General features: G+C 36.5%; 1 long non-coding RNA gene across 1 annotated transcript; it reads left to right on the forward strand.

The window, feature by feature from the left end:
* Positions 1-4,050: 4,050 nt before the first annotated feature.
* LOC108494624 lies at positions 4,051-12,832 on the forward strand. Its single transcript, XR_001873922.1, has 3 exons — positions 4,051-4,392; positions 7,754-7,814; positions 12,742-12,832. It is a non-coding gene; the product is annotated as an uncharacterized LOC108494624 (long non-coding RNA).
* The last annotated feature ends 9,549 nt before the right edge of the window (positions 12,833-22,381 follow it).

Consider the following 22,381-nt stretch of genomic DNA (forward strand, 5'->3'; position numbering starts at 1 on the left):
GTGATCATGTGAAATGTTAAAAAACAGGGTGTTTGCTGAGATGGCTTAAATCCAACAACAATACACAGTTTCAAGTTATTCTTAATACTATATGATGCTATTTAGCACATTTAAAAATAGATGTACATTATCTTCAACATTAAGAAAGCAATACAGATTTAGATAATGCAAAATTTACTACATTAAAACATCTGTTCGGTGTTTCATATTATTCTCATAAAGTCAGTTATAAGTCCATGAAATTCTCATACTTTTCCTAGCACCTGAAAATCTGCTTTATCAGAAAACAAGGGCCCAGATTTCACATTGTTGAAGCAAATATAAAAATGCTTATTGACTTTCAGAGCATTGGTATGAATATTTCAGAATAGTGTTTTGAAGTTCCAGAAGTTCAACTCCTTTTTGAATGACACCAATATTAGTGTTAATAAATTTTATCTCAGAGGAAGGGGCTATTATTGGATTAGCCTTGAAGAACAGGAATATTTATGATCTCTTACAATTGTGCATGCCTCATTGTTGTTAATTAACTCAGTATTTATATTTTTAAAACTCAGATTCTGTTTTGCTCTTTTGATGTAAGCCTGATGATTGATTCTGGGTAGACTAAGAAACCTTTTTGGTACTGCTCATCCACAATTCTCAGTTAAATATCATTGCCTAAATATGATGTATTTTTATTATTCTATTAATGTATTTGGAATAGAGGATGGAGTCATACTTAGAAAAGCATTGAGGATTTCTTGAACGAGAGTCCATTGTGTTTTAAAATATACATCAATATTTCATATCTGATGGTAGTCCTGGTAGTGAAGATAAGTATAATACAAATTCACAGTACTATTTGCAATGTCAGTTCCATTTTCAGTGGTGGAGGAAGTGGAGGGAAAGGGAGAAAGAAGAGCTGTGTAACTGCGTAATTTTACTTTTGCCACGCAATGCAATAACAGTGCAAGAAGTAAGATTGCCATTGTTTCCTTAATATAATTCACCCTACCATTCGTTTTCACTTCCAGCAAATCAATCTTACTAAGTTACATTATAAGTGCTAGGCTTTTTACACAATTAGAAAGGACAGTGATTGTCTCAGAGAATTTACTTCCTAGTGTGTTTATTTCCACTAAAGTTAAAACAAAATTGATTGAAAGAAATTAAAACTGGGATAACAGAAGAAGGAAATGGAAACTTGAATACCAAGCAAAAAAAAACCAAAAAACTTTGAAAGTCAATAAGCTAATGTGGTGAAAGAAAATAAAAGTGTAAAAGAAGTAATCTCCATGTAAAGAATAATTATAGTACTGTCCCTAGTGACCACAAATGAGACAAATCAATTTGTATCTCAGAAGTTGTTCTAATAAGAGAGGAGACTGGAGAGCTGTTGTGGAAGCAGTGTCCTCTATTCTAGCTTCTGTTCTGAGTAAGTGCTGTTGTGACTTCACCTCGTTGGTATTTTCTCCAACACTACATGGACAAGTTACATCTCCCATAGCAGCTGGTTCCTTTACAGTGTTATATGTATCTATTTTCACAAGGGAATCTCACTGTCTTGCATGTAGGAAATAAACTAAAAAAAAGCCACTGGTTATAGCATCAAAAAATTTGAGCAATTTTACCATTGAGAGTGGCCGTTCTCGTAATTTAGGTTCAGAAGAACCAGTAGGGAAATATACTTTGAGATGGTTACCCAGGTATCTTCTAGACAGAGTGAAGAGAGTGAGGTGAAACAAAGAATACCAAGCACAAAGAATATGTTGGCATCAGGTTGTACAGTAAAGCTCAGCTCTTTCTATTAGCTGTCCTCCTAATGCTCACATGGGTGTCTTGTGCTGAATTGAAGATTCCTGGGTTTTGGATTGATAGTGAAAATAGATCAAGGGCACACCTTTGTTTTTAACTCAGAGCGGAATTTTTGTGCAGTGCTTTGCTTTCTTGAAGCAATAATCAGAGAAGATATCCGAATTTCTAACAATGCAGATTACTGAGGGTAATTTGAATTGGTAGCTTTTGGGACTGAGGTAGAGTCCCTTCTGTTGGGGCAGAACGAGAAAACAATGGTTGTGTGAGGTACGTTTCACTCAGTTTTTATGATTTAGCCTAGAAAAGATAAATAAAATTATATAAATTATAAATCTCAGGAAAGCTAGAAAAGCAAACTATCTCCCTGTAATTCTCCAGCTCTTTCGTTATGAACTGCTATTGTGCTAAGAAGAGATTCTGCGCAATAAGCCACAAAGCAATAACAGTTTCATTTCCCTCTTCCAAATTCTTGCCTCTTTGGCAATAGAAGTTATTTCTGAACAACAAAATCCATTCTGTGATCTTAATAACATATGCTTCTATACCAACATGAAATTATGAAAATTACTTTCAGTTTCAGTAGGGAAAATATCCTTCTCTGAAAATCCATCCGTTTTTTAACTTTAAAAGGAGAAACAAAATGCCCACTGCTGAGTTATTGCAAACCAAATATATAGCAGTTAATTAATTAGAAATCTATATTAATTAAAGTACAAAACTAGAGTTCCTCTGTGCTATAAAAAAACCCAGTCAAATTCACCTTATTTTCACCATGTAAGAACAGTAATGTGGGTTAAAAACTCTATTATGGGTGAGATTTATATTTGGAATTGATAGCCCCCCCTTTTAATACACTAGTCATAGAGGAGCATCACAGGAGGAAAATGACTAGTATTTTTGTTTTAGGGAGAAGACAAAGACTAAGGTCTACCTAATAAGACTTATCTATTTTCAGTGGAGATGAGATATTCATTATACAGTCACCTTAGAACATCATTCAGAGTATAAAGGTTATGATTTTAAGTTGTCAGCAGAAACACATGCTCCCAAGAAAGATTAAGAGCACATGTTAGAAGCCTGAAGTTGACTCTATGAGTACATGTTGACTTCCCACACACTCTTCAGCCTCATCCAGTTTCCAAGGAAGAAGCAACCAAAAAGCTAAAACAATTTATCTGCAATGGGAGCATTTTGGTCATACTTATTTGATGCTGTATAATTCAGACTATTCATCCAAATGTGTCCTGAAATATTTGAAATATCCACCTAAAGGTCTCCTGATATACCTATATGATTGCTGGAAACTGTGTCTTTAAAGGTTACAGCACTGCCATGCAGTGCAAAAACTGTTGTGCTACACAGTGCCAATCAAATAGAAATCCTTTGTTAATGTTAACAAAAGGGTACTCTGTCATCATCTGGCTATGGAGTTATTTCAGATAATTCCAGCATGTTTTGAACTAAAAAGCTTAAAAATACAGGCAAGCTACAGATCCATTCCAATCTAAGATTTCCATAGCTCAGTCACACAACAGGGTTTCAGTCTTAATTGTAGCTTAGAAAAGCACATATTGCCCTAACAGGCTCAAAAAATAACTGCCCTGGTCACTGATATATATGGTTACTAGCTCAGCAAACAGCCAGGCCTGAAAAATCAAAAGCAATTGTTTGGTCCCTTTAAATCCAGAAATAAAGTCAAGTTGTAATAGCCCACATTGTGTTTCTGCTTAAATAACATTTATTTTGCCTCCAGGGACAAAATTAATGTTGAAAAAAGTAATTATAGCTTTTAGGAAAGAGAATAGTCCAGTCTCTGAATCTTATCCTCATTTTCAGCACTCAAGCACTAATTCAATATTGCTTTAATACTTGAGCAATATTTTCTTTGAATATATTTTCACAATTTTCTTAGATTTGTCTGGCAAGATTTTAGTAGTCAGTGGCAGGGGCTACAGGGGTGGCTTCTGTGAGAAGCTGCTAAAAGCTTCCTCCATGTCCAACAGGCAGGCCCAATGCCAGTCTTCTCTAAGACTGGTCAAGGCTGAGGCCGTCAGCCACAGTGATAGTGCCTCTGGGACATATTTGAGTAGAGAAAAAAACAGCTGTGCAACTTCAGAAGGACCTTGAAAGGCTGGAGTGATGGGCAGAGAAGATCTGTCTGAAATTAAGCAAAGACAAATACAGGGGCCTGGACCCAGGGAAGAATAACCCCCTGCACCAGGACAGGCTGGGGTCTGACCTGCTGGAAAGTAGCTCTCCAGAGAAGGACCTGGGTGTCCTGGTGGACAAGAAGTTGTCCATGAGCCAGCAGTGTGTCCCTGTGACCAAGAAGGCAAATGATATCTTGGGGTGCCAGGAGGCGAAAGGAAAGGATTCTGCACCTCTACTCAGCCGTGGTGAGGCCACATCTGGAGTGCTGTGTCCAATTCTGGGCTCCTCAGCACAAGAGAGACATGGAGCTCCTAGAGTGGGTCTAGCAGAGGGTGACAAAGATGATTAAGGGACAGAAGCATCTCTCTTCTGAGAATAGGCTGGGAGAGTTGGGCCTATTCAACCTCTTGAAGAGACAGCTGAGGGGGAACCTCAACAATATCTGTAAGTATCCAAAGGGAAGGTGTTAAGAGGATGGTGCCAGGCTCTTCTTGGAAGTGCCAAGCAACAGGACAATAGGCAATGGGAAGAAACTGATGCACAGGAAGTTCTACCTGAATAAGAGGAAAAAGTTCTTTACTGTGGGGATGACCATGCACTGAAACAGATTGCCCAGAGAGGTTATGGAATCTCCCTAACTGAAATTACAAAGTATTTTGTTTGTTTGTTTGACTTGATCTGTACAAATACTATCAGATTTCTTCCAAGTAAATATAAAATACTCGTATGGCTTTCTAATTTCAGTTAGAGATTGACAAATATTTTAAATAATTATTTTCTAATGATAATATTTTGCAGGAATTCTCTTGACAATCTCATTTTCCCTTTTTTGGTAAAGTTCTATGTTTAAAACATCTGGAATGGTTGTGAAAGGTTAATTTTAAAGTTTTGGTAAACATCCGATTTCAAACACAGTAAAAAAATCTAATACTTGTTCCATATGGTATAAAAATCAGTAATGTGATGATTTCAGTAGGTCAGTGATGACTAACTCTTAATTCTTAAATAGCTGCAATAAGTATTTAAACAGCATTTCAGTTATCTGTAGTACATGGAAATCTTCCATAGAATTGGAAAGATATATACTGATATACAGATATGTAATGATTTTCATTATTAATTCCTTGTTAATTTATCTGTGTTAAATAAACATTACCAACTGTCCTGGTTCTGGCCAGGACAGGGTTAATTTTTGCAGTAGCCAGGAGGCAGAAATGTTCGTTTTCTTATTTCATTACTGTTTCCAGTAAATTATTCTTATCTCAACCCATGATGTTTATTTTTTGTGTCCCCACTTCTCCTCTCCAGCCCACTGCATGGGGGAGGGAGAGAGGGAGGGGGAAGTGAGCTTGCAGTGCATGGTTTGGAAGGTTACAGTGGGAACACTAAATTTGGGAATACCATTCCTGAACCATGACACTAATAAAAAAATATCTTCATATAAAATATTTTTTTGGGAGAGAGAGGGGGAGATGGGAGGGTGCTGAAGATTTCTGCTGGTATAGGAATGTGCTTGTTTTTCCAGTAGACTGAGGGAGGTAATTTTCTGTCCTACAGACAGCAACCCTCATTAAGAGTTAACACAGCTGTTGATCTGCTAAGACAATTAAAGGAAATGAACAACTAATGCAAACTGTCTAGTAAATTATTAGGATTAATATTTAAATTGCATTTAAGGATTAAATGGTAGCAAAGTGTACCAAAAACATGTTTCAATAAAAGACTAAAAAACTAAACTGAATCAGAAATAAAACCAACTCAACACACCACTTGACAAAAATCAAACATTATATAGCTTATTTCTGCACTACACTAAAGTTAATTGGTAGAAATTATTCTGATTTCAACACATTTGTAAACATAGAAGCTTTTGTAAACATTTGTAACCTTACAAGCAGTAAGGTTAATGCTAATCTAGAGCACCATAATATTATTTTATAAAACACAGAGAGTTATTTGAAAAGCTGATGACCAAAAGCAGAAATGTTGCATTTCAGTAATATATTTATATGGGGTTTTTTAACACACAAATTTTAAAGAGACACCTGCCATCTATTACAAGAGAAATGAAACTAAATTTTCACCAGTCTCAAAGTTTTTTTGATGGTTTTCTAATTCATAACCATCCTGTAAAATGCCCTCAATAGTCAAAGAGGTGTGCTCAGAACCATGCCTTGACAATTATCAGATCTGAGCTATTCCAAGTGTGGGGTGAAGGTCTATACCAGGAATTTTTCAGAAATCATTACATTGCCTGCCTGCTTCTAAAAAAGAGAGTTGTTTAGCTTGTATGCCCCATGTGCTATGTCAACAGCATCATGATGCCAGGTTTCCACCAGTTTGGAAAAGAAATGTAAACTACACTAGTTACAATCATCCTGGAAGTTTGAGCAAACATTTTGGTGATGAAATGGATTGCACACATGAAGTGCATTTGCACCGATGCATGCAGTATGGGTAGCAAACAGGATGAGCTGTAAGCCACAAAAGCTATGATATAGTCATCACGTAAACACGGTGGGATGATTCGCATGACTGGAGTGCTGCAGGGGGTGGCTATAAGCTCTTCAGAAGGAACAATCGAGTTAGGAAAGGCAGTGGGGTGTCTGTACATTAGGGAGTGTTTTGACAGTATAGAGCTCAAGGACAGTGATGACAAGGTTGAGTGCCTATGGAAGTAGTCAGTGACCTGCTATACAACTTAGACACTCATGGGTTTATGAGATTAGATGGGATTCACTTGAGAGTATTGAGAGAGCTGCCGGAAGAGCTCGTTAAGCCACTCTCCATCATTTATCCTAGTCCTTAGGGGTTGATCCCTTCTTGCGGGCAACTAGTGACAGGACAAAAGAATACAGCCTCAAATTGCACCATTAGAGGTTCAGGTTGGACATCAGAAATAATTTTTTCACTGAAAAGGTTGTTAAGTGTTGGAATGGGCTGTCTAGGGGGGTGGTTGGAATCACCATCCCTGAAAGTGTTCAAGAAATTACTGGACTCGGCACCCAGTACTATGTGGTTAGTGTCATGGTTTAGTGGGCATGGTGGTGTTCAGTCAAAGGTTGGACTTGTTGATCTTGGAGGTTTTTTTCCAACCTTAATAATTCTATGATTCTATGGTGATGTATTAAAGAAGTAACTTATGGCCTTAAAAAAAATGATTGCTAAATCAGACATCATTAGCTGCTTTAGTTATAGGTCCATCTTTTGTGTGTTTTCACAGCATGAAGGGGAAGAGAGAGAAAAAAAAGGTAAAGAGGCATAAACGCAAATCACAGTTTTACTTTGTTTGTATATCTACTTATCTGCTTTCGGGGAAAGTAAGGAAAAGGAGAACGAATGATGACAGGAAGAGCAGGTGCCGTTACTCCAGGCTGAGAACACTGTCAATTCCAGGAATCAGTGTGTTTGGTCACCAAAATGCCCAAACAATCCTGGCAATCCTTGCATAATCTAAATTATCAAAATATAGCACTGTATAACTTCTATAATTCTGGTGTTAAAATGCTCTGGTTTAGACTCCAAAAAAATAAGGTAAATATCACTAGCCTACAAATGACAATGGAAATATAGATTATAAAAATTATTCACTTTATAACTTACACAGATTAAATATTTCCTGACCTTACATGACATTTAAGGTGATTAGCACTATATTTAAATGCAGTAATTCCATGATAAAGAGAAAATATTCTACTTCAATATCACAGTGAAAACTAACTCTGTCCTGAGTTTGACTTTCAACTTAAAATGGCAGTTTAGTAATGCCATATCATCTATATTACTCTGCTCCCTGCTTTTTTAGTTTTTCAGATATTCAGACATGATCCAGAACCTGAATGGCTTCATGTTTCACTATAGTCAAGGTAATTATATTGTACATTATTACTAGTGTTTGATCAAAATGAAGAAAATGCAATGTGGACATGTACTTTCTAAAAGAAAGAAGGGGAGAGCCTTGTCCTATTATAAAATTATTCACAATTAGGTAAGAAAATTTAGAAAAAACAAATTCTCATCATTTATAACATGTAAATTACAATAAGTTGAATATAATAACAGAAAAAATAAACCACCTTCTGCTTATGTCAGCACTAAAAAGAAAGATTTGTCTCAGCTAAATTTAATAAAGCTGTCTTGGGTCCTGCTAAGAATTCAGACAAAGGAGTATTAGAGTATTGCACAGCTTCCTGAGGGTTTATACAGGACATTGGACAGATTTTACATATTACTTGGAATCCCATACTGTTAAGAACTATTCTTAAAATTCCTTCCTGCAGTTAGCTTAACATTAAATCCCACATATCTATACAAGCTTCAGTTATGCCTTTGGATTTCACTGTATTCACATTTAAAGTATAATTATTTTAGACATTTCTAGTATTTCCCAGAAGAGCTTTCACAGAGCTATCTCATTCCAAGTATATATATTTCATCACATATCTGTTCTTAGCCTGAGCGTTTACCACTGCTTAATAACCTTGTGGGCTACTACTGATCTGCAAAAATAAGCTTCAATCAGGTGTGTTCCTCCCCTTGGGTGGCACACACCAGACTAAGCCATAAAACAGTGATCCATCCTTGTTGCCACCTCCCAAATGAAGATAGCACAAACTCTTATCCAGCAGTGACCCAGTGCAGAGCCCTCAAGCTGTTAAAGGTCATCCACTTGACTAAGCTCTGAAACACAAATATTCAGATAATCAATACCAGCCCTTATAGAAGTTGTAGCTACCTACACCCTTTTTCAGCTTTCAAGCCTGACTCTCATCTCACACCTTGTCCTGCGAGAGCTTGAGATGTTGTCAGGAGTACTAGGGCAGAAGTCAAGGTTAAACTTTTGTATGCATAACGAATCTGGCCTCGAGTTCTACTTCATGCAAGAGCATGCCTACCAATATAAACCTAGATGTTCTTTAATATATGTAATAGTTTCATGTCAGATATTTCATTGCTTATTTATGCTACAGTTTGACTACCAGGACTTCTGTGTTGCAGAATAGGTTAAAGAGGGCCAGCAAATGTAAGTCCCTCCAGTTTCATAACACTGTTTTTATATGCACTTAGACATACAAAGATTTTCTTTTTAGGGATTAGGGTAGAAATTCAGCCAGCCATAAGAAAGTTATTTTTCAGTTTTTTCCTTCCTTTACAGTGAAATATTAAACACATTCTCACTGTTTCCTACCTGTTGTCTGGCATTAATGAATCTAGCAGTACCATGATCTTCATGCTCTGGTTTCAAAACAGAGACAGTAATCACGTGCCTTGAGTTGACTCACAGTTCCTTCTCAGATTAATGCTATAGTACTTTCAACATATTCGTTAAAAGCAGTAAAAATCAAGTAGCTCTTTCTCTTAGCTTCAAACGAGTTCTAACAAAATTTCAGTACAAAACCTCAGCCTCATTTACTAGGGTTCCAGTATATTGTTGAAAATCTCACTTATGACTCCTGTTCAATGCAGATTTTTTCATGAGTCAGTGACCTTTCAAGAACACAGAATCAAATGCAATCCTTTTAACACATAATCATCATCAAAAACATTGGCAAATCACAACTTTGCAAGGCTTACACATGAAACAAAAAGAACACTATTGTTTAGATGTTTGTTCTGCCTGTAAGCATATGATTATATTCCAATAAAAGCAGAATTCTCGGTTTACAAATTCATGTAGATCAAAACTGACAAAGGATTTGCATGGACTCTTATGATGTAGGACTGCAGGATTTTGCATATCAAATTCATAGGGTATCACAATGTGACTCATCAGGGTTATGTGAAGACAACAGGCTTCCTCAACTGCTGCAGCAGCTCTGTAGAATTGATAGCCTGAGTGAGTCATGAAAGCTACTGAAACCATAGCCTACTAGAAAATAACTGGCAGAGTGAGTTGTTTGGGTGTTTTTGTTATGTGGAGTGCACTGTCTCCTTACCTAAACCAAAGATGCTCTACTGCTTTCCTTTCTTTGGGGCTTTTGACAGAAGAGCCCCTAGTTTGAATCAGAAAGGCAGTTGGAACTCAAGCAAAAACCTATTTTGAACTTTCTACCTGGACTAATATCTGAACCTAAAACATTATTTTGAACTTAAACCGCCTAATCACAGTCTTGTACCTTCTACAAGAAAAACCCCTTGTCTGAAGATAAGAATAATTTACTTTTAACAAAAGCAATACTTTTCTATATTGCAGCATTGGCTAAGTAGGATGGGACATATTTGAAGAATTCATCATTGCCAGAAAATCATAGTAATTATATGGAAACCTGACATCTTACCCCCCTGGAAGAGACCATATCCACGAGGGGACTCCTACTGTGTCTACATTGTAAAGTAGTATGGAAGAATAAATGTGCATCTGTGACCTGAGCAGCTAGGAATGAGGAATTGACATTGACACTGCACATGCTTTAAATGATTAAAACCAACTTCAGATCAACCTAGATCTGAGGATAAAATGTCCCATAGAAGTAGGAGTGTACTAGTTGCATTCCCGGAATTCGTCTGTTGGTTTATTTTCCCCAGAAGGGAATCAAGTCCATGTTCATGAAGTCTATTTCATTATTTTGCCCAAAGCATAGTTCACAGGGGTTACTAGGATATTTACTTCTCCCAGTCCTAACTCTAGAACTACTGTAACTGCACCCACTACTTACAAAGGTGATTCAGTGTTTCAGCTGTTCTCTCTGTTTTTCTTTGGCCCATGATCCGCTGGCATTTCCACACCACTACCATGAATAGTCACTTCTGAAACAAAAAGCGTCACAGATCTCAGACGAGATGTAAATATTCAGTAAGGGGTCATTGTACCTACCTGAAACAAACTCAAATTAAATTTCCTTTAAGAAATGGAGAATAGGGGGGAGATAGCAGCTACATCTTTAATTCTGACTATTCTGTGTTGGAAAAAACAGTGTTGTTGCTGGTCCCTGGGTCTTGAAAGCAACCTTTAAAATCATTAGTGTGTTCTGCCTTGGCTGGCCACTGGTAGACTGTACAGTAAATAAAGGTCTGTGTGTGCATTTCTGCTCCTTCTTTTCTGCTCCTTCTTTTGTGTGCATAAAATTTGGCTGATGGGATTTAGTGTAACCTCCCTGTTCACTGAAATCTTCTCCTTTCAGTCTCAAAGCAGAATTTTAGCTCCTATGTTCCTTTGTGTCACTTGCCTTGGAGAACTAAAAAAAAGTGAAAGTGGTGAGGCAGACACATAAGTAAAGGCACTGCTCCTACAGAAAAGCAGGAAAAGAGGCTACAGTCTTCTTGTAACTGTAGCTCCAGGCAGATGCACCTTTCCCTTCCTTAACACTCTATTTTCAAATATAAATCACATACTGCATTGGATGTGGCAAAAGAAATAGATTTGGATTTTAATTCTTTCTCAGACATGTTGGTATGTACTTGACAGCCATGCAGCTGAGTGAAACAATTTGCTAAATGAGGTAGATAGAAATATCATAATATGTTTAATATTCAGCAGAGTGCTTCTTAAAGCACAAAATAATAGCACAAAATAAACTGTGATGACATGCAAGTAATTTGTCTGCCTGCAGGCAGTTAATGCAATAAATAAAGTAATTCAATTTTTATTAAGGCCTTAAACTTACAGCGAGTTTTTGGTTAATTTAATTAATACTTAACAAATAGCCTACAGTTAGGTAAATCACATCACAGAGAAGCAATACCAATTGGCAATTATTAATCTATTTGCTGATGCTTACTTAACATCTTTAAAATTATTTTGATAAAAAAATACAGTAAACATGACCATCTCTTGTGGCTATTCCGATTTGTCAGTGTCCTGGTTTCGGCCAAGGAGAGGGTTAATTTTTCACAATAGCCACGAGGGAACAGATCCTGGAGCAGAGTTGGGGCATATCTAGGTTGTTATTCTATGCCACCCATGTCATTCCTGGAGGGTGGAAGTAAGGGATTCTCACTTTGGAGAAGGGGGTGATTTGCTGTTGGGAATAAAAAGGTGGCACACAGAAGGTCCAGCACCATTTTGTTCTTTGTCTTAGGGCCCACACAGCACTGGGTGAGTCAGTGAGCATTTTCTGCATATAAATCACCCTCTTTTTGTATGTTTTTTTTTTAATTAGTATTGTTGCTGTAACTGTTCATTTTCTTATCTCGTTGTTTCTAGTAAATTGTTCTTATCTCTGCCTTGTTTGTCTCTCATGGGAAGTGGCTCATAGTTTTCATTTTAGTGGGAACACTAAATTAGGGTATAGCATTCCTAAACCATAACAATCAGAAATTTCAATACAGTGGTCCTACACGAGTCCTTCTTTCAATGGCATGTCTTGCTATTGGAAACTTCACAGAATATCACAGAATATTCTGAGTTGCAAGGGACCTACAGGGATCATTGAGTCCATTGCTTGAGTGAATGGTCCATACAGGGATCAAAACCACAACCTTGGTGTTATTAGCACCATGTTCTAACCAACCCCCGAGCTAATCTCAGGGTAATTTCTTGATTCTGCTCTTATATGTGGCCACTGCTAGGTTTGGTATCAGCTAAACAAAGTTATAGGAATCCTTGAAAATTTTGTATCAGATATGTTACATTTATATGATTATTAAACTAGTTTTCAGTTGCCCAACAATTCTTAAAGAATAGGGAGCTTGATTGGCTTCTGGTTTACATTATTTTCCTCTAAGAAAATAACCCCAAAATTATAAAAAACTAATTTTTTTTTTTGCTGTTCTTAACATCATTTTCCTGTAATGAATTAATACTTAACCATATATTTACATGTTGCAACCAACTATCTCCTCTCTCTTTCACAGGTATCACAATTTCCTGCAGCATCTTGGTTAGCAAGACACACTTATGACCAAGAAATTACACTGCCACAGATGATGAAATCCTGCAAGAAGGAGCAGCTAGTGCCTGTACTACAAAACTTGCTCTAGTTTAAAAAAACCTTTTCTATGTTTTTTCTACTTAAAATAAAAGCAAGTTCAGCATTTCAGCAGGACGGTTTTTCCTTTTTTTTTTTTTTTCCTTAAATGATGTACAGCTTATCTTCACTGAGATAAGAGATGAAAAAAGTGTGTGCTTGACTCAGCATATACACGGAGGAAGAGTGAAATATATTTGGTAGATTTCCTTCCTTCAGCCTATCCCTTGCTGTCACAAGTAGTGTGTTGCATTAAAATGATTCAATAAGGAAATTATGGTCTGGATTTTGAGCCAGTGTACCCAAAGTACAGTGCAATGCCAATGTACAGAAATTGAAATTTGGGGACCATACCTGTTCCATAGGCTGAATATTTAAATAGATCAAATCTTTTTGAATATGATATTGATATCTGTCTCCAAATACCACCAAAGTTCTACATATTTCCACTAGAAAGAGTCCCGTCAGTTGAAGTAAGAAACTTTGTGCTTTCATACACTACTTGTATGTACATCTTTATGTCTATCTCCACAGGAATTCAAGGACTGAAACACTTGGCAGAAAACACTGAGAGCATAATTCAAGAATACAGTGTGTCCTGGGTATAAAAAAAAGTACAATTCTACCAACATATAAATTAAAAATGTGATTTGCTGTGAAGAATCATTACAAACAAAATTTTTAATATTTTGCATTTTTCATTTATTTGCTAAGATGATTGACTATATGCCTACACCATATAGAACCCTTGTTTCTGTCATCGGGGTTTGTGACATCACTTCACTAGGCGCTTGCAGTCTAACACTGCAGCCATTTGACCCTGTATCCAGTCTTAAAAGTTATGCTTGATAGTTACACTGTTTGATAGATCATCAAGGATAGCAGTCCCTGTTCTAATTTCTATGCATGCCTGCAAAATCCTCCTATTTAAACAGAAAACAACAACTACCAGAGATGAAAATTATCCTGAAATTGAACTGTCCTACAAATATTTTTCAGAAGTAAATTAGGAATATATTGGAATTCTTCAGGCTCACTACTCCACATGCTTCACTTGATTAGACTATTAGTAAGGATAAGCAGCCACCTTCAAGAAATAAAGGGTTTGTTAAGAGTGGTCTTGGGAAACCTTATTTTTCCTCATTTATTTATGTAACCTTGTTGATTTGGGAAATGCTATTGACAGAGAATTGACATTCGTTGTTATCCATAAATGTAAAAAAAATGGTCAAAAAATATCTTCGATTTTTCTTGGTTTGTTTTCTTTTCATGTAAACAAATAAAATAAAAGCATCTAAGGAATACTCTTGGCTAAAAAGACACGTGATTTTGAAATGTCTTCTTTCCCTTTTGTTGCCATGGAAATCTTTCTTTTCAAAGTACAGTTTTGCTGCTTGACTTTAAAGACAAGCATGCATGAAAAAAGTCATCAGAGTTGCTCTGGTCTTTACATGACATGTAATAAATTATCTCTACATTTCAAAAAATTAATGGCAATACATTAAAATACTAAAAGTTCAAACCATAGATCCTTTATATGTTCTGCATGCATAATAAGACATACATGCCAAAATGATGGTCAGGTTCACCAAGATGCTACTTCAGTTACTTTAATTCATATTAATGATACACAATAGCCATAAAATTGAATATTTCAAACCAGAAAGAAACTAAGTACCCGGAACACATCTAAAACTCTCTCATTGCAGGGATGAAAATGGAGAAAGAAACATACTGTCATTATTTATTTTTTTGGAAATAGAAATGTTAATTGTGAGTTATGTAAGAGGCACAGAGTGGAACAGATATCCAACCGGTTGGTTGTATTCTTAGGAGAAGCTGAAGAGAATATACTTAATTTCTACATCTTGAGTGAAGGAGGATGGGAAGAAAGAAGCACTGCACATATTATACCTGTGGTTAATGAATGGAATTCAGTAGAGGTCTTGGAGAGCTTTTGTGAAAGTTCAGCAGATTGAACTGAGAGCACTTGGAACAAGTTATATCATCAGATACTCTAACTAGATATTTGATCAATGAAGTGGAAATTTCAGAAAAATTGTAAGTGAAAAGGGGATAAGATTTCCTGTTGTTTCATTGCCTCCATGCTGGCTTTTAAATATAACATTTACTGTAAGAATCCAGCAAAGAAAACACACACACACACAAAAAAAAAAAAAGAATTGAAAGAGAGACATCAGATACTGCAATCTAATAAGAAGGAGTATGTCTTAGAAAAGGAGCAATAAGGTGAAAAGCAATGGAGAATAAAACAGACAGAAAAAATGTACCAAGCTTATTTTCAATGTTATATATTTTTAATGGTAACCTGAGTTTTCAACTAAACAAGATTCTCATGAAATATCCACCTTCTGATAAAAGTTTAGCTTTCTCAGTGCAAAATCAACTCTTTTTAATTGAAAATACTCCTAGAATATCTTATGGTTGTAGTTTATCATCTCAGAATCCACAAAACACTGTATGTCATGACTACCATAATAAACTCTTTTTCCTATCAAAGGAGAAGATGCTGCTGCTTCTGTGTGATTTCAAGAAAACCTCAATCCAGAGAAGAAAAGTGGGAGCATATCTGCTTGAAAATTCCTTTAAGGTATCAAGGCAGGACTTACAAATCATAACATTCAATTTTCCTGCTGAGGTTTTAGTGAAAAGAACTTGGCTCTGAGAGAAGAAAATTTTTCCAAATAAGACTATTTGTTTTAAGTGTGAGATTATCAAGAAGGGATGCTCAAGTTAGGAAATGCTGTAAGTAGGACTACAGTTCTCTTTAATCATCTTTTAGTACTTTTTTTTTTTTTTTTACATAATTGGCTACAATGAACTACTATCACAATGACAAGGAAGGTGTACTAAAGACAGAATGTTTTACCCTTACAGGTGATTGTGCTATAGACCTTTACCAAAGAAAGGAAGATGTCTCTGTGAAAGATGGGAAGCAAAGAAGGAGAATCAGAATATACTTTGAAAGGGCAAATCTGGAAGAATTTTAATATAAAGACCCATTCTTGTGCACCAGGACAATATTGGAATTATTTCAAAGAAAGAAATTTCAGGACTTTGTAACATGATACATTATCAGAGATATTTTTGTTGAAAGACTAATAAAATCTGGATAGCATTGTTATAGCAACTGAAATTTTAGGCAGTAAGAAGCATCTAGAAACACTAGCAAGGTGAAAGCTTGAAAAGCAAAATGTTTGTTTCTTAGAATGTTGATAGAAACATACTAGGATTTATAATCTGAATTTCATGCTAAACTCCAAAAATTGTTTCATAAAATAAAAGTACTTTTCTGCAATATTTTGTAAAAAAAGAGTACATTACTGGCTACAGGTTCTGAGCATTCTCATTGTAAAGAGACAGTTTGCACAATGATGCTGAGCAGACAATGCATTAATTGCCACTCCTGTTGTAATGTGTGGATGATTACTGTTTACAAAGGACCTCCATCTCCTTCTTCCATCTCATCTGCACAAAGATGTTCTGAAAGTCTAACTCTCCAGACTGCAGTGCCCACGTGTGTGAAGGAATGACTGACTAACTGAGCATTAAAGCTACAAGTTCTGCTTCACCTACAGTGCTATCAGAAAACTGTATGACTGCAAGGGTTCTTAACCCAGGTCACTGCCTCTCACCCCTCACAGCTTTTCATAACAGGAAGTCTGAATGGCTCATGAAGCAGCCTCTGCATCATCACTGTTTTCTTGTAGATTATAAGATTCAAATAAGGATCCATTAATGATAGTGTACCAGGCTAAAAACTGTATTCATTCAGGAACTATTACAGGTTTTCCTTGGTCCATGCCACAAAGAAGAGAAGAAAGTATATATGAGCGGCAGCTATTTAAACAGGCTGATTTTTATTCTGCACTGCATATGTATAAGAGCTACTTCAATAAGTATTTCCAGTGACTTCATAGGCACAAGTTTATGTACCTCGCTGTCATATCAGCCTACTTAGCCACCTGTAAACAGGCTGACAATTTTGCTTATACCTTTCAGATGATTTACTGACTGCAACTACTTAGTGTGTTTTTAGAAATAAATGTCATTCTACTCTGTTGGTATTTCTGAGTTTGCTATGAATACCAAAAGATCTTTTTCCTCCACTGTATGATACTACTGTGTTTTTGTGCATGGTTTCAAGTGGAATAGAGAAAACAGAACTGAAAAGGAGCATATGAACTGGGTAGAGAACTAAGGTTAAAATAGGGACATCAGGGCAAAATTTTTCTGTCTGCCTTTAGTACATGGGAAAGTCAGGTTTAAAAGTGCTTGCTAACAGCTCCAGGAAAATATATGATTAATATTTCATATTGAATATTATTTATCAAATGCATTCAAGTTCAACATCATATGCTTTGTCAGCACTCTATTTGGTTTTCTACAACTACTAAGTTTATAAAAATTAGGACTTGATTGATATTAAGGTTTGATGTAATACTTTCAAATACTATAAATCAATTGGAAAAAAAGATATGCAACACAATTTAGCTGAAGCTCCAGCCATGTGTCATTGGAGCAAACTATATGACCTTTAGAAAAAAAAATAAAAAATTATAGTTTTGATATTACTTTCTCCAACATTAATAGCTTAATTCCAACTTGCCTTCTGTTGACACAGATAGGATTGATCAATTGCTAGTGCTTCCAGTTGTCATCATCTCATATATACATCAGTGCTTATGAGAAATTACATCTGCAATAGGAAAAGATTTTCTTATTTCCTGCAAATATGCAAGGCAAAAAAAAGAAAGAGGTGTTTTTTGTTGTTGTTTTTTTTTTTTTACCAGTAATTAACATAAGTTGACAACACACTTAGTACTTTTATTTTAACCCCAAGGAAGATTGTTGTTTATGCGACTAGAAAATCCTCCTCAGAGTACTTGGGTTCAGATTTCAGTATAACAAAGGTCTTCTTCAAAGAGTTTTATTGTTAGTTCAAAGTTTGTCACAAAAGTATTTTAAAATTATGCAAATATTAGCAGTTTGAAATCATCAGTTCTATAGTTGAATGAATGACCCTGCTAGGGACGATACAACAGGTCCTGCCTGGCAAGGCCTCTGTTCTGCTCTCAGGGGATACCTTGGGGCTACCGGCCCTTGCAGCACCCTGACACTGAATCAAAGAACTACTGTTATATTAATTTCTACAGGGGGGGTTATCCTCTACTGATATTATAAAATTCATCATTATTTTCCAGTACAATTTAGTAGTAGTCCAACATAATTTCCTTGTTCTTTTTAAGGAAACTGGACAGTGGTCTCAGAAACTTGTCACTAAATTCTTGGCATCTTCTTGAGCAGTCGGACATAAGAGCTAAAAGGTAACATTCAAAGATGTTTAAAAAAATTTAGATGAGCAGTTACTACTGGTTTTATCTGTTCTGAGTTCTGAACATTTGTCCTTATTAATATTTAGGTTATGTTTTATTCTAAGAGCTCCCAGGGTAAATGTCTACATAAACTTTCTGTGAGAAGGCCGTACTCCATTCATTTCATCAGACATAATTGGATAAGTAGTGTGCATATTTGGAAATGGGATATGTTTTGTAAATTTGCAACAGAACTGGAATAATGTGTAACAGTGGTATCAATATTGACATAGACTAATATGTTGTATTTTCATTAAGGAGTGGATCTTCAAATTTCTGAGAATATTACATTATTTTTCTCATCTGTTTTTCAAAATCCCGAGTCAGCATCGGCTCAGCCCACAAAAGTTTATCTGTACTCTGAAGAAACCAAACCACTGCCAATAAAGCAGATAGAATTTTCCTGGCCAAGAAAAATTATTATATTAGCAATTCTTCCTCTTAATTTTTATATTAAGGAAACTTCCCTGTGTGACCATCCAGGAGCCTCTCTAGCAGTCACACTCGCACTACCTGAGCTGGGATTGAGGCTCCTTCGCAGCTACATGCCCACACTCTCAAACCAGGTTTCCTCACAAGCTGGACCCCAGTTTTCCCATAGCAGAGTCTCAGATGTCCAGATCCTTCAAATAATTTAATCATGATGTAGTAACAAGAAAATAGATCGAGCTGGTGCCTCCAAGGAGGGACCCAGAACAAAGGAATCCCTGGACTTTTATACTCTTAGTCTAAGCACGAGAAAGTCTGGGGGTCTCAGCTCCTGCCATGTCCCTCAGTGTCCGGTCCCCTGGCTGATGTTCCTCAGTGTCCGGTCCCCTGGCTGGGCCACAGGTTCCCGGTCCCTTTGTTATGCAAAGGGTCAGCCTCTTGCCCAGGGTTTTCGACACCCAGAGCTCAACTGCAGCTCTCACTGCAGTTGCATACCTGCATTATATGTATTCCTCAACACTTGTTTGTATAGGAATTGAGTAGTTAATAATTAATTCTGCTCTTTCTAAAACAAACTCTTTCAGAATCTTAGGTACTAGGGTGACAGGTTTAGAAGAATAGGTCTAAACCCACAGAACTGGTTATGTTACAGAGTGTAGAGTTGTCAGAGAAAAGCAGTTAAGTCGGCATTATTCTGCACTGTGAATAGAAATGAAGTTATTTAAAATTTTTTAAGCAATTAACACTATGTTAATCACCAAAAGAAACATACAGGAGCAGCATGATAAAATTTAAAGCAAATATTTGAAGTCAGAGCAGGTGAAGTAAATCAGTGGTCTTCAGAGGTAGCTATCTCTGCTTTATAAAGCAAGTAGTTACCCAAAATTCAGAGCACCATGGATTACTTTTCTGCAGAGAAAATGAAAGAATCTGGCATACCTGATATAATCCCACTTTCCAAGAAGAGAATATCTAAAATTCTAGAACCTAGGAAAAGGAAACTCTATCTTTGTTACCAAGTCCAAGCTCCTTTCAAATTGCACTTGACAGGTTTTTCATGTCTAGAATTTTTCCATTCTCAGTCATGCTGGCTATTCAGGCATTTCCCTGATGCATTCCAAGGCGCTTTGTCTTTCAATTTTATTGAATAATTACATAAATATGGGCCAACAAAAGTATTGTCACTTTTTTTCTTTTAAATTCATTGTTAGATGGTGACCTGCACTTCTATCTGGAAAAGGGTCATCAGGCTCTGTTAGTTCTTTACAGCTGTCATATATGGAGAGCAACAATCCCCCTTAATCCATAAGCAATCTCCTTAAATCAAAAACATTTTCATATGCCACTAAGAACAATAACTTACAATAAAGAAAAGAAAGGATGTTGGTGGTGTTTTCTCAGACTAAATTTTTGAAAAATCTTCAAAAAAAAATTTTGAAAAAACCGACTTTTATAGTGATTTTCCCTCAAAATGCACCTACATCTCACAGTTTGCTCTTCTCTTGGCTGGTTGCATGCACACTGTGCATGTGTAATCACTTGACATGACAGAGACTCTGACACAGCATTGGCCTTACAAACACTGTATAAATTATTCAATAAGAATACAGGCAGAAATATTTTACCTGACTTACTGGTGTTGTGGAGTCCTACAAGGAGATTGTGAAGAGGAAGAGAAAAGCCATAGATCAATGTACAGAAGTGAAGATAGCACTGATTAATACCAGATTAATTCAGTAGGAAACAAAGGCAAGCTCTGTGTACAAGAATATAGAAAGAGTATATTAATTTTATCTTCACAATTATTTTGTGCCTTACCATCAGAGCATCTTAGTGACTCAGACACTAATGCATTTATCCTCACAAAACCCCAGAGACAGGTAGACAATGCTTTGAAAATCATACCTCAGGTAGCTATAAATATAATGCAGAAAGTTTATGGAAAAAGCAGAACAGAACTGACATCATAGTGATTTCCTTAAAACAACCTCCTCTCCCCATTCCTGTCTACTTCCACGTATGTATTAAAATACACAGAACTGATTATTTGTTTCATAACCGATGGACATTAAACTCATAATTATTTTTCCTTGTACAACAAGTATAGGGAACTTGTTGTCCCTTTTATATTAGACTTGTTTACTTATGTATGAGTATATAAGTAAACACATGAGCAAGAGAAATAACTTTGAATTCTGGAAAACTTTTATTTTTTCCTCTATGCTTTTAGAGACAACTATGACAGCTATTATATAAAAACCTTTGTACAGATTTTTTTTTCTAAGAAAACACTTTAAGTGATAAATCTGATGTGTTCTTCTAGCCTTGAGAAAATAAAGAACTGCAAATCTTCATGGGCACCAACTTCACTGTCAGACTTACTGGCAAAAAGAACATTCGAATAGCCTTGCAATGTGGAATGATTTGTTTCTTCCTTGTGAAAATGTTCATCACTGACAAACTTTTCACAGTTCCTGCTTCTCAACTGCTGCAGCTGGATCAGTTAGTCAACGGTGTCCAGATTGCAAACGTTCTCATTCTTCCACTAGTCATCAAGTCCAAGGTACTCTTATACCTATGGAGTTAAACACTATGGAGAAAAAATACACCTGTTGTTTCTAACAGAGACTTGCTTCACAGGACCAGGACCAGCAATGGCTATGTGTCTGCAAACTGAATGAATGCAAGACATCATCACATAATCCTTTAAGTATTCTAAACACCCCCCCCACATTCATGAGCACCAATGATTGTATGAACAGCTCTATAAGGAATACAGTAATAAGTTAATTGGTAGATGTCATGTTCATAGAACACCTATATCATGTGCAATGACAATGGTGGAAAAACAAGGAATATCTAGGAAGCTACTTGTTAATGGAAAATTTTTAGAGAAAAATACTATTAAATAAAATCAAGAAAATCCTATAACCTGTTTACTACATTCTTCCTTCTTAAACATCTAAAATTAAGTAACCGTCGGGGGTGTTTGCTCCACAGTGGAAAGAAAAGAAAAAAGAAAAAAAAAGTCATAGAAACAACAAATCCATATTTACTTTGCTATCCCTAAAAACAAGTAAACCAGCAAATTGACCCCTCCCAGCAGTGTCTTGTGTTCAAAATGTCTTTGGTTTGGAATGAACATGAACAAGAAGAAACACCAAAGATCTCGTAATCAGAAAAAAGGCACCATCTGAAACCAGATCAGCTGTTCAGTCACTTCATATATCAGTTTGAATTTGCAACTGTATGTAGTGTGAATTCAGACCATCTTTACAAATATTTGCTAAGGCATGTCATGCTGAAGTGTTTGCCTTGCCCATTGTATGAGCTTCTCAGTCTAAGAGTTTCACACATTAAAAGGTGTACGGTTTTATTATCCTTGTGATGAATAATGCTTTCTCTTTGAGGTAAGACATTTTGTTCTATTTCCAAATAAGGAATAGATAAAGACCATAGTCAGAAAAAGCTCTCAAGAATGTGCTCCCTTTTTGCTCAAGGCACCAGCACCAGAGGTTCCCAGGGCTCGTGATGGCAGGGCCTGGCAGGCAGGACCTGTCCCACCCCTGGTCGGGAACAGGGCAACCAGGAGACACCAGGGAAGCTCCAGCCCTGGGAATCAAGCACCTGCCTGAGGATGTGTGGCCATGGGTGAGCCGACCTTGGTAGGGCCCATGGCTGGGCAGGGCAAGGCTGTGGGGA

The sequence above is a fragment of the Lepidothrix coronata genome, unplaced genomic scaffold (assembly GCF_001604755.1).
Source record: "Lepidothrix coronata isolate B3197 unplaced genomic scaffold, Lepidothrix_coronata-1.0 Scaffold26, whole genome shotgun sequence".
NCBI lineage: Eukaryota > Metazoa > Chordata > Aves > Passeriformes > Pipridae > Lepidothrix > Lepidothrix coronata.